The 13,968-nt window shown below is 43.2% G+C and overlaps 1 protein-coding gene across 4 annotated transcripts in view; it reads right to left on the bottom strand.

The window, feature by feature from the left end:
* The window catches only part of sulf1 (sulfatase 1), a 41,918-nt gene extending 29,490 nt beyond the window's left edge, over positions 1-12,428 (bottom strand). For 3 of the 4 annotated variants that reach the window (XM_033639287.2, XM_033639290.2, XM_033639291.2), the window contains exon 1: positions 11,971-12,428. The gene's annotated coding sequence lies outside the window, so the exon portion shown is untranslated. The remainder of the gene's footprint in view (positions 1-11,970) is intronic. The other variant, XM_033639292.2, reaches the window with a different exon arrangement.
* Between the last annotated feature and the right edge of the window lie 1,540 nt (positions 12,429-13,968).

The raw sequence follows: 13,968 nt of genomic DNA, 5'->3' as shown, positions 1-13,968 counted from the left end.
GTCACTTCTGAGTGGTCACTTCACAGTTCTTGCCTTCAGGCACGCTCAGGGATGAGAGGCAGAAGAGAAGGAACTCAGTGCATCCAGATCTTAACATTGCTGGATGTATTCAAACTGAAGAAGGAGCTCATGCACTGTAAGTACAAGAAACAATATGAGTAAATATGCTGAAATCTGAAAGTTATTACATAGTTGGCTTCTGAAGCTCTCCTCTGTTATTGCTACCGCTTCTTACTTGCCTCCAACATCTGAGCTAAAATGCATGTTGCCAATTTTGAGAAGCCCTTGAGAGCCCTCTGTGAGAATGATGTTTCATGTCATTTTTATAAAACCTTCATTTTGAATGAGTCATTTATTTATGTCATCTAGCGTGATAAAAGTAGAACACGCTTCTTCTATACATCTGTAGAACAGACAAGAGGTCTTTATTCCTGGACAGAGTCAGAGGACTAGGGCGCACATTGTTTCTCCTTCCTCATTGTTTTGGAGGATTAGCACTAATGACCCTTTAAATGAGCCTTTACTGTACTCATCATGGTTAAGCTGGGGGGGGAATATTGGGGAGGGATGGGAGGAACGTAAAATGCCCAGGGGTTCAAAGGACTGGAACAAAAAGGCCACTATGGAATTTTCAGACACACAGCTGCCAAATACATAAAAGATGTGCAATTTTCAGATTAATGGCCATCAACACTAGGGACTTTTAGCACACCTCAACACCCTACTAATCTTTACTTTCATGACAGTAAAGTTTTTTTTCCTACTTTACTTGCAGAAAACAGCTCTTTCACTTACTCTCATTTGGCACAGGCAGCATTGCTCAGTGATTTGGTATGGCTGCACAGACAGCTGTGCTTTGTGCACTGAGTAAAGCTGAACATAATAGAGTTGCTGCTTGTGTAACCATCCAGGGCAGTACTATTTGGCTGGTTGGCAGTTGTGCCCTCCAGTTAGGGCCTCAAACCACACACCCTGCTGCACCCTGACCCTCCTCTGACCCGAGTGGTAATATGGCTTTGATGGTGGCTTGTTTAACCTAACCTCAGCAACCTGAGGCTACCCACACACAGGGGTTAAGAGGGGAAACTCTGGGGGAAGAAAAAAATGAGTGGAGGGGGCTCAGTACAGAGGTATGAAGGTAACAAAAGTCTCGTAAAAGCCTGGTTGTGATTGGCCTGCATATTAATTTCAGCAACAGCAAACAGTCTGCATCTGGCCGAGGTTCTGTTCAGTCAGTAGTGGCAGTCTAACGTATTTATCAGCTGTCAGTGAAAAACAGCAGGCGCACTGAGAAGACGCATAAGGGGATTTTCCTGGATGAAACACACTGATTGACAGCAGTGAATCCATATTTCCCTTTAAGCAGTGCATTTGTCTACTAATGTGTGTCTGCCCACAGACTTCGAACCTCAAGTTAACATGGAGAAGTTTGGAGGTGAGGGGGTTCACCTTCCCAAAACAAGATGCAAGTCAAACCCAAACCAGATGCCTTGCCCCACTCAAGTAAATCAGTCATTCATAAAAGGCCTAACTATTAAGGACAATGGCCATTTCAAAGCACCTCAAATCCCCTCTTATTCCTGTCCACTCTCCCTCCCTCTCTGTTTGCCCAGTCCATCTCTCTAGGGTAGCCAAGTCACAGAGGAACAATGGCAAAAAGGGGGAATTAAAGTCTGAGGGCATAGTTTGAATTCTGGAGGCTGTTCTGTAACTATAGGCTCCATGACTAGCAATGACGGCAAAAGACTTTTTGCATACAGTCGCAACTTTGTACAGGAACTCCACTCCAAACATGAGAGAACTATGGAAAATATAAAATAAAATTAAAGAGAGAAGTACATGTATACATTTGGTTACAAGCTGATCTAAGAGGCAAAGCAGAAGACGTAAAGATGGAGGACAACAATGTTAGATCTCTTGATTTTTGCTTCAGACCAGTGACATTTTTCAGTGCAGACTGATTGCTCCATCTCCATTTCAGAGGGGAAAAAATAATTATTGTGAGGCCTTAGATTAAGGTTTGTCCAAATATTTCTGTAATCCGAGGGAATTCGGCTGGTCTCCTGCCATGAGGACTGACGAGGGCCTTTTACACTGAGGAGGGCCTGTGTCGGGGCGCGCTGTGCCCAGCAGGCCAAGGGCAGCATATTGTACCCACCAAGACCCGCCCGTCAGCCACGCTGAGCTGACTGAAGGAGAGCTCTGTCCCGATGCACTCACTTGGCTGTGGGTAAGCACTGGGAAAATGCTCAGACCTCGATGTTTTCAGACTCTTAACTCCACTGATTTGTTTGACCAAAATGCCCAAATTGGTGTAGGATCTATGACAAAATTCCAGTGAGAAAACCAAGCGCAAGGCAGTGAGGAGAGATCACTGGCTCTTTGTTCCGACATGTTTATGGCTTCACAACTCTTAACCTTGACAGGCACATTCAGAATCCTTGTTTTGTCCATGTCACAACTACAAAACTTCAGATGTTATAGCTAGAAGTTATTCCCATCCACTGGTATGCAGCGTGTTTGGAGTACAGCGCAGGCCGCTTTAATGAAGAAGAATGGCCTCAATTCAGTGAAATGTGAACCTGGAGTGAGTGCATTCATGGCTATTAGTTAAACCCCTCATGTTTCTCTCGGACCTGGTAAGAGAGCCTTTGTAGTGCCAAGGCTGCCATGCCACCCCATCAATATTATGGATGCATCTTAATGCATAATTAAATGAATCCCTGTCCAAAAGACTTCAAAGGAGGAATGGCTTGCGGGCCACCAGGTGGTCTGTTGGAAATCATGAGGGGGGTTTGACAACCCTAAGAGGGAAATGATTAAAAAACACACAAGGTCATTTCATGAATGGGGAAAGCTGCCTGTATTTATTTATGTATGTGCGTGTGTGTGTGTGTTCCTGTCCTGAAGGTGGTGTGTATCTAAGCGCCCATATTCTTAACTATGGAAACCTCTTAGTTAGGGTCTGTATATCCAAGCAAAAGCCTCAATCTGACAAAGAGGCCTTAGGGCTCTGACACACCAAGCTGACAGTTGACCACTGGTCAATGTAGGGCTGTTGGTGAGCATCTGTCGCCCTAGTTTTTGCAGTGTGTCCTGCACCATTGGCACTAGCCAGCCCTGATTCAGCTTTTAGTCTTATATGGTGGAACAGTTTGAAGTGGGAAGGGGACATCCAGCAGAGGGCCGTGGGCTCAAGTCAAATCAACAGCCGCTGCGACAAGGACACATGTACCTTTGTACATAGGGTGCCCGCTCTAACCACTGAGCTACTGTGTGCCCCGAGACTTGCCATGTTGAATCTGCATGTTGAATCTTGTTACATTCAGTAAGATTATGTTTCGGCCATTGAGTTTCTTCACAGAAATGGTTTGCAATTGTTTGTGTTATTGATTCCCGGCACACGGTAAATATCATTTGTTCTTTCAACACAGGGTTGTGTTTTTGAATGATGAATGCAGACTACAGCCACCTGCTGGTATGGAGAGTTATTACCTAGAATGTATGTGCTAGTTAGTCATTGGCTGTGGTCATTGTGGTGTGCTCACACGCAACTTTTTGGCCAAGAAAAAAGGCAAGATGAAGTGACGCAACAGCTGGCCTTCGTCGCCACTGGTTCTTTGATGTTGGTTTGGGGTGTCGGGAGTTTAGTGTCAGTCAGTATGACTGGCATCACTCACATACACTCATTATCATTATGTTCAGTGCCCTGAATGGTCAATCTCTGCTCCCACTATTCAAAATGAGTGGGTAACAGTATTGCATTAATTCACTTCTCTTATATATCTATCAATATAATATGTATGCACATAGCAGTACATGACGCCTAATGTTTTCTTACACTTTTCCAAAGACATGTACTGTTTTTCTGGGAGGCTTGCTTTTCAACTGAGGCTCAATTTTACAAGTGGAAAAGTAAATTTACCATTCAGAGGGTGAGGACAAGGGTGAGAGAAAGAGGAGGAGAGGGGGAGGGAGGAGAGAAGGAAAGGGGAGAGAGTGAACGAAAGGGAAACCACTCCTCTGATTTATAGTGTGATATGAAAACACGGAATCACAATCAGAGGATCAGCAGCCACAGTTATATGATACGAGTCTCGAGCAGGCGCTTTCTTGTTAAATCTATTCTAAGCCATGAATGGAAACCATTAGCGATAGACAACCTCAGATGAATAAAATACTGCACATTTATATTCCTCCAGCCACTTTCTTGTCAAAACCCACACTCCCATCAGAAACACTCCATCAGGCTGCGAGAGCTCCACAGAAAGTCGGAGCGAGAGGGAGTAGAACGTATTGCTCACTCACGGGTGGCTTTCTTGTCTCTTTGACTCGTCAAATATACCCCAGATAAATTATTCCTTTTACCACAAAAGAGAGCTATGGCAAATTGCTTCAATGGGTTTCCACTGAGGTAATTGTCAAGAATAAAGAGATTGACTTCTTTTCCATGAAATCAGCAGCGTGGTGGCACAGAGAAAGAGCGAGAGAAAGAGGGAGTGAGAGGTCTGTAGGGTTTCTTTCTGTTAAGACTCGGCAGTTGACCAAGTTCAACAGCCCTGTAATGTTCACTGACTACTGACTTGAGAAGAGTGACTTGAATTCTCTCCCTTGTATATTGTGAAAATTAACAAGAAAAGTAAGACCTGCAATGTTGAGTTTGAACACAACAAGAAGACATGGCCTTTTCTTTCAATATGCGCTGTTTACTTAAAAAAATACTAAAAAAAAAACAAAAAAAAAACACAAGGGTATGGTGCAGGACCACTTTAAACAAATAAAGATTCACTTGGACTGCTCACTGACCAATGCACCATTCTCCTAAATAAAGTTTTGACTTAGGTAGGAAAGGTAATATAAGGTACAGAAATGTTTCAAATAGCAAATTGAGCTTTACTTTTCTCCATTTCTGTGTTTGTGTGGGTCTGTGCTTACAATAAAAATAGAGTTTTATTTACTCAAACTACAGACCGAAGAGAATTATGTCAGTGTCAATACAGACAGAGCTGTGTTTAGCAACACAAAAAAAGAAAAAGAGGTAAACAGAAGATCCTGAACTGAACAAGCACTGTGCTTTTGAGTAAAATAAGCATTTCTGACATAATTTAAAACAGGACGACAATCAGATGACTGTATGCACCTAAAATAAACTGAAGTTTAAGAAAAAGTAAAACAACTTTGGCAACTGTCTTGTCTTTAAAGATGATCAGTATACATCACATTCAGCCAATAGACATAGTATACCCAATTATAAAGTCCCTGTTACTATCTAGCTGCTTATACTGAGCTGATAAAGTGAAGATAAGGTAACAACAGCTAAAATGGATGACTTAGACTTAAAAAAAACTTGATCGCGAAAAGAACTGGATACAACATTGGAGGCAGGGCCCCGTTCATTCCAATAAAAGATGCTCAGTGGCACATAGCGCCCCAAAAGTTTAACTGTTGCGTGTAAAATTACCCATATGATCAGCACTGCTTCCACACTGTGTGGCCTACAGAGCAGGCAAACTTGAGACTTCCAAGCCGGCTACTTCTGGTTTTGTGCTTTAGTAACTTGAATGGGGATACAATTATTTATCTAGACTTCCTAAACGTTATTAGACCTAACAGATCAAATCCTGACAGTAAAAAGTCATTTAGCATGGTTGTGATGCTCAAAAATATTTATCCACTGACTGACGGACGTCTCTTTTACAATGTAAGTCTACCGGAAAGAGTATTTTTGGGCCCAATGGCATCAAGTGACAGACGTAATTCCACTGTTTGGCCACTATGAAAGTTGGCTTTAAAGACCGGCACACTTCCTGGGGTCCTGACAAATACTAATAATACTAATCTCAGCAGCCGCCAGTGATTCTTTTTCTCGTAATTGGGCATTAGCAAAGTGATATGCTTAATATCACAGAAGCTGTGCTATGCTGCTGTAAGTTAATTAAATATGAATAAGCATTTAGCATTTAATAAAAGTTCCCCTAATTATGGGAATACAAACCAAATCAATCCTGAATAATGAATTCTGATAAAATGACATAAAAAAGGCAGATTCCTCAGGGTGAGGTGGTGGCAGCTCAATCAGCAAACCCCAGTTAAGTGTAGTGCTGCTGCTGCTGCTGCTGCTGGTGCATGAAACTAAACACCCCTAAAATGTGGAACATGTGTAGGCATATTCTCTGGGAACTGTAGACAAACATAGACCATGAGAACCAGCCTGCGTGACCCTGGATGCCATAAACAAACTTCTCCATGGCTGTGACACACCAACATGATACCACTCATAAAAAAGCATTCATCCGATTGCACCTGTGCCTGTTCAGCACTCCCTTCTGTCCATGCCTGTGGGCATATATGCGTGTGTGTATTTGGATATCATATACTCCATGTGTGTGCAATAGTCATTCACTGAAACTGCCAGAGTAAGAATCAGTCAGACTTGAACACAGACAGACACGTAACCTGTAATTTGTACACAGGGGAGCTCTCCTTTCCATTGCCTCTGGCTCAGTGTGTGGCTTTCCAAAGCATGCAGTAACGTCATTTGTAATTTAATTAACTTTATCCTGCCTGGCAGAAATTCCAGATCTTAGTGCATTGTAAAATATCTAAAATACGATATCTACCCAGAGACTAATTAGCTTACTAAGCATAAAACAGGAAGCTTACCCCTCCAAGTGCTTCCATTCCTTTACATTTGAGCCAAAGTTGAAGGAATGCAGTCAATGCATCATCCCAACATGTTGAAGAGACACCAGCCAAACTCAGCTGAACTTGCCGCGGGCAATTCAAGGAAAGCAAATCAAAGATAATGTGTGTCATGCAATGCTGGACCGTCAGTATAAACAAAGTTGCTCAACCTTTAATACCACAACTGTTCAGATATTCAGCCATTCTGCTTCCACATGGCACAGCCGAGCTGTTCAAGTAAGGGCAAACAGGACCAGAGGCTACCAGTAGCACATGGCCAAGTCCACACATATGAGTGATTGTGCATGCACACACGCATAGACGCACACGGGCAGAGGAGGGGAGTGCTGGCAGAGGCTGAATGTGTTTGCCCGCTCCAGGGGAGAAGGGAAGAAAGGGAGCAGAAGAGCTGAAACAAACGCATGCTGGCTTCTATTAGTTGAGCTGTGGAGCGGGATGGAGGGGTGAGGAAATGTATTCATTCCTCCTGCTCCCATCCCTCCAACCCTCCCACCCCATTATCTCCATTCTGGAAGAGCGGCGGATGAAAGGGACAACCCCCCAGTGGCAGCACTTCTCCCTCCAAACTTACGCCGACGCATTCTGACGGCTGCTTAATTGTACGTGATACAGGCAGGGCCCTTTCTCTTTCAAATCTAAAACAGATTGCTTCTCCCTGGGGAGGGGATTATTGGACAAGAGAGATGACAAAGCAGGGACAGTGCAGCCCTCTGGGGGGTGGAGGACGGAGGGGGTAAGCTTGTAGATCGTGTGTGTGTGTGTGTGTGTGTGTACACGTTTTTCTATGTTTCCCTTTTGTACATGACTGTGTCACAAGAAGATTATGTTTGTGTCCATGTGTTTCAAATGTGCACACGTGCGAGTGACAACCAAGAACGTGTGCGCAAGATCCAGCCCTGATCTCGGCAAGATCACTGCATCTTTCTGTCCACTTAAAACCACCACTTCCTTCCCTCTTTATCACATGTTCACACCTCCCTTTCTCTTATCTTGGCCTCTTCTATTTTATCCCTCTTCACTTCCCCCTCGGTGTCTCTCTTGACCCAGCTTTCTCTTTCTCCCTCTTAAGCCCATGCTGCATCTATGTGCAGTGACATTTGAACAAAAGCTGCTGCGGACATCACAGAAAAAGCATTCAAATCCTCTTTCTCCCACTCGCCGGCTAAAAATGCACATTAATGACTAAAGTCTAACAGCAATCTCACATCTTCTCTAGCTCTATTCATTCTAAGGCCAAAACTACAAGGACCTGGTCAGGGGTCATTCCTGAATGTTGCATAGCTTAACCATCCCCTGAGAAGTTTGCAAAACCTATTCTTCCCAAAACATATATTGTCTTTCCAACTAGTCATCAGGGCAGAGGCTCAAGAAAAAGAGAAAAGGAACAGTGCCAGACACAAAAAAAGAGTGAAGCATTGAATATATCTCTGGTTTGCTGCTCTCTTTAACGTGTACAGACACAAGATCGCAGGTTGGAGGATCAGGCATTCCTGCCAGTGATGAGCTCAATGTGATGTTTGCATGCCCTGACCTTTGCTGCTCAAATGAAAGGCTGAACAAACACTTGGGGGTGCTATTGTGAGCTCCCAAATACCCCAAAATAGATCTATGCAGTGTGCCTGTGTGGACATCCAGATATGCACAGGGTATTTCCCTGAAGATATGCCCTAAAAAGTCAAGGACGTGTCTCCTTTCAGGGCTATACGCAAGTGAATGGAAACTCCATGGAAATGTTTGATCAGCAAGGACAACAAAGGAACTGAGAAAGTGGCTGACTCATCTAAAGATAGCCTTTCTAGATCCCACATAAATAAAAGCATGCCAAATGCTCACTGTTCAAATACTGGTCATTTGCAGTGATAGGACTGTGCAATCTACTCCAGCGCTACTATGCAATCAGGCTAGTATGAGGAACACTATCATTAAGCTGAAGAGATAAACAAGTGCCGGAGGAGAGGGTGGTTTAGGAAATCTTTTCTTAACATGCTCACACACAAGAGAACACACACAAACTGCAGTTATATAGCATCTCTGTCTGAATTTTCCAGAGAGATGAACATTGTGAGGAACCGACGTTCTCATCTTCCAGGGCAAAGATGCTGAATAAATCAGTTGAGAGTATTTATTAAACTGTCGGCCATTTTAACTGATAAGGTGCAATTAGATCAAAATAATACTGGATAATGCATCTCAAGTTCTTGCTCAATTTTAGCACCATCTAAAACTCATTTTTTTTAATCAGCCTTGAGTATCAGAAAGTCGTCGTCAAGGCTTTCAACATTGCTGCAACCCAGAGAACCCCATAATGATAGAAATGGTAAATGTGACTTCTGTCATTGTAGGGTCAAGCTGAGAAAATGCAGCATGATGACAGTCCGACTCGGCTGAGATAAAATTATGGTAATGTTCTGGAGAGAAGAGAGTGCAGGTTTTTGATTTGGAGTTAATAAGAAAAGACAGAATAGAAAAGGTAAAGACCTCCACTGCCCACACATGCTTGAATTTTAATGAAGTTCAGTGCTTTTGACAGGTACAGCACTAGTGTTGCCATGATACAGGAATTTATAACTCCAATACAATTCCATGGAAAATATTGATATTCAACACTATTTTAGATACCACAGGGAAAACTGACATTAAGGGCATACAAATTATTCTTCTAATTAAAAGAACATGAGATACATGACTTTTCTTTTCTTGGTTAGTAGCAGGGAACAGCAGAATGACTGTATTAAACATCAATAATAAGAGAGAGCAAGAAAGTGCAGCTGGTACCAGTATATCAATACTGCGGAGAATGGGTATTTAAACCATTTCAAATATTCTGTATCTATATGAATCAATACAGCGATATTTTTGACAACACTATGTAGCACATTTTAGAACAAAAGCACATATTTAATGCCCTTTTCATTTCTTGGATGAATTAGTCTGCAATGAATACCTCTGACCTTGTTCATCAGTTGGCAAGTATTAAGTCACGCAAGATGTCTGGGAAGTCTGATTCACTGTGCCTGGCATTTAAAGGACACACACGCGCACACACACATGCACACACACACACACACACACGAACACACTTCAGGTCCCGTTAGTGCAAAAAATAAAAACCACAGATACACCTCTTCCTCTTCCTTTACACTCAGTCATTCACCATACTTATCAGCAGAATGAATTGCTTTCACTCACACACACACACACACACACACACACACACACACACACACACATATGCACACACACACATACTACGGTAGATCCGAGTGATGGCAGAGGCGCTACTGGAACAACGTTTGTCTTGGCAAGCGGCTACCCCCCAGAACCTAATTATTTGCAGCAGCTGCTCTTGTTTGTAGCACAGTGATGCTAAACTGTTTAAAGGATCTCCCTTCTCTTCTGAGCTGGCAACCAGCGCTTCCCTTTCAAAACGCCTCAAAGCGGCTTTGCTATGCTCAGTGTAGGGTAATCAGAAATTGAATCTAAACGCTGTCGGGTGAAACTGAAGTGAACAGAAGATTCATGGCTCAGTCCCGTCAATGCTGAAAGTTTTAAGTCAGGCTTCTCCATATTTCTCCAGCTTTCTCATTCAGTAATACACACTGGCACTGCCAGTGTATTGAAATGTAAGCCAGCGCCTTACGTTTTTGCCAATTGTGCCTGGCACAAGCAGTTGGCTTTGAACAGGACCACAGCATAATTTTGCCATTTAGGAACACTAGTATGAATTCTCAACTTTTTGCGGATTGGTGCAGGATACATTGATCCAATACACAATAAAAATAAAGAGTCCCAAGTCACTCACTTGGTCTTTAAAATAGAGGAAATTTAATAACATATCACACTCGGCTAAATCCAAGCTTACCAGAAGCATAAAAAAATGAATTAAGAGAAGAAAAAACATGTTCAACTACAGCACTGAGCTTGTAATGTTATGTGTCAATGTAACCACGCTCTCTGGTTAATACAGAAAAACACATCCATGAGTCAAACTTCACTCAATACCTCTTAGAAAAGTTCTCGCGGTGCCTAAAATAAAGAGACCATCAACTTTCCCTCCCAGTTCTCTCAAAAATAAATTTAACTGTTTCATCGTTGATCTGCTCACACAGCCAAATTTTATACAAATGTCCCCACTGGCCTTAAAGGAGCAGTCATCACAAGCTATTGGTGGTTGTGTTAAATACTTCAAGTAACAAGCAGGAAGTGTAGCTACGGCTGGTTTACCAAGGTAAACACAAATTCACACAACAGCAGCTTTCACCCATACAACCTCCTCTCTTCTCAGCCCGGCTGCTGTCCACACAGCCCTTCACAGCTGCACAATCTCCATTTGCAAACACCTCATACAGACACACACACACACACACACACACACAGCCTGGAGCTAGGTATAAATACTATACATCATATTCCCACTCCACTGGCGAGTTTCCCTTCTCACTTGACTTGAGTTAAATAGCTGAAGTGAGGTGTAGATTCTGAGTCTCTGCTTTGCTCTGACAGTTTGTCCGGAAAGCAGTCTTCAGCAGCTCATCCATTTAGCGTATACTGACACGTTCTGCCAGAAGTGCACTCTGAATAAGATTTATGAAAAAACTTATCTGGTCTGAAGTGAGGGAATGTTAATTGCCGCACTGAGTTTTGGGCATGTAAAAAATTGTGTTTTAATTCCTATTAGCAGAACTGACAGAGTAAATAAGGACACAATTCATCTTCACTAAAGATTGTAGGTGACAAAAAAGACATTCAGGATACAAACAGAATAAAATACAGATTTTTTTTTTACCTTGTCCATATTCTAACTCACAGGATGCCCCACTGACACTGCTCATTATGCAGCATACTTTTTAAGTGACAGCAATCTTTTACAAATCTACAGTAGCCTCCCTTCACTTTCAAACACCCTGCATTCAGAAAACTAGAAATTAACAGATGGGTGCTTATGGATCGGGGAAAAAATGACATTAATGGAATGTGCTGCCTTCTAATCCCTTGAGACGGAGGAATTTGCGACGGAGGGAATTCCTGTCATTCAGGGGGAAAACTATGAAGTCCAGCACACAGCGCTGCTATACAGGCAACACAGATTCACTGCACTTGTGGACTCCCACTGCTGACTGTATGCTGCATCAGAAATTTACTAGCAACTGAACAAACTAACTGGCACATGCACTGCAAAACCAATGGAAAATAAGCAGAAAGCAGACCAAAAAAACACACACACAAAAAAAAAAATTAAAAATCAGTGAGAAAGTTGTGAAGTACCTGAAAGGCAGGAGAGCAGAGTGCCGGCCGAGTGAGAGGCAAGGCTAGGATTCCTCTCTGAGTTTTCTTCTTGCGTTTCTTCACCGGGTCTCCCCACGCTCATAGAGGGGTTTGTGTCTTGGTGCAGGGATTTGGGGTTGAAGAGTAGGGGGGACCACACAGCTCCTGGAAGACAACCTCTCTCCTCTAATCCTCTCTCCGATGTGATGACACTCTCTAACCTCGACCATCTGTTGAAACACGTCCCGGAGCAGTCAGCACCGCGCTGTGTCAAGAACCCCACTCCCCTGCCCAATCACAGGCCGGCTGCTGGGTGGCTCCTTGCTGCCAGGAGGCAGGGACAAGGACACAGCTCAGCGCTGAGGGAGACACACACACATACACAGTCACAAACACACACACAGACACTCTACGAGATGGAAGCAAGAAAACCCCCAGTCATCGTAACCTGAGAGGCAGAGTAGGAGGAAGGGACCGGGAGAGTGAGAGGAGTGGAAAGAGAAGGAATGGGAGGGGAGAGAGGGAAAGAGAGCAAGAGTGGAGAGAGAGACGGCAAGAGCAGAGAGAGACGGACCATGTTTAAGAGGCAAAAGCAGTGACTGATAAGCGGAATATGGATATAACCTATTCTCATGGTTTATATTACCTTGCTGGTAATGTTACTCAACAATTCTTGGACTGAAAACCCATGCACACCAACACATAAACTTCTGCACCCTCTGTCCTTGACACCTTTCCTCCCATTCTTCTCCCTGCAGCCACAAAGTATGTGGTCTAAAGAATCAAACCAAAAAAGCAATAAACTTCTGTATTGGCCCCGTGGTGGGAATGCTGTTGGCACTAAACTGTTACATCTCCAGGCACAGAAGCACAGGCAGCAGCCCTCACACCTCAGTGTGATAAATCCTTACAGTCCCTCGGCTGCATTCCTGCCCTTCACCACCAATTGCCTTAAGTTAAAAAGGAGGGCAGAGGGGAAGACACTAAAATTACAAAGCCAAGGAAAGAGTAAGATAGTAAGAGAAAGAAAAGGAAAAGAAGTCAAGATAAGAGAGGGGGGTTTGGGTTTACGGCTAGACAGCGGCAAACTGATAAAGCAGTTTACCATTTACTCTCTGCCTTTCAACAGTAACACCATTACTGGTGCGTTTCCTAAATGAATCAACCAATTTTCAACCCATTCATGCAAAACACAGGGAACATTAGGTGAGAAAGGCTGTCACATTAATCATTTTGCAGAACCACTGTCCTACTCACTGATCCATTAAAAAAGGATTACAAGACCCTGATGATATTCAGGAGCAACTTCAAAGGCAAACCCTAATGAGTTAATACCCATCTGATATCCAACAGCATCACAATGAGTTAATCAGAGGTGTGAAACACCAATGAAAGGCTTCTAAGTGGTTCATTTACATTCTATAAGCAGCAGCCTCTGTTTCGAGTTGTCCTGTGATAAAAACTAGTAAGTTAAAACAGGAGTACTAACAGTTACTAATGAAGACTTTGATTGTCTTTCTCAAACTGACCTTTAATCAGTAGGTTTCATTTGTGGTGTCATCGAATTCCTTATAAGTTGCATTATCCGACTGGTAAAGCTTCAATAATGTCATGCTGTGATACTGCTCAGATTTCTCATGCATGTGTATTAGCATTCCATTTTAACACACAAATGACAGAGATGCTGCCACTTTTTTCTGTGGGCCCTCCCAATTCTATCCCCCTCAGGTTTACATATGAGGATATTGGATTAAACTAAACAAAGCCTATTTTCACCAGGGACACGTGAAACTTTCCCCAGCTTGGACTGATGTTTGAAACAGGGGCAGTGGTGAGGGAGAGAAAGGGCCTTAGGGGGAAAGAGCTCAAATTAGATTAACTAAATTCACAAAGACTGTCCTCAGCCCCTCCTGCATGGCTACACACATCCCGACCCACACCTCCAACCCCAGCCCCCATTCTCACGGCCGAGAGGTTTCCAAAGGGCCTTCAGGCAGG

This window comes from Epinephelus lanceolatus, chromosome 20 (assembly GCF_041903045.1).
Source record: "Epinephelus lanceolatus isolate andai-2023 chromosome 20, ASM4190304v1, whole genome shotgun sequence".
Classification (NCBI taxonomy): domain Eukaryota; kingdom Metazoa; phylum Chordata; class Actinopteri; order Perciformes; family Serranidae; genus Epinephelus; species Epinephelus lanceolatus.
Note: the sequence above shows the minus strand (reverse complement) of the source record. Positions and strands in the feature narration are given on the sequence as shown.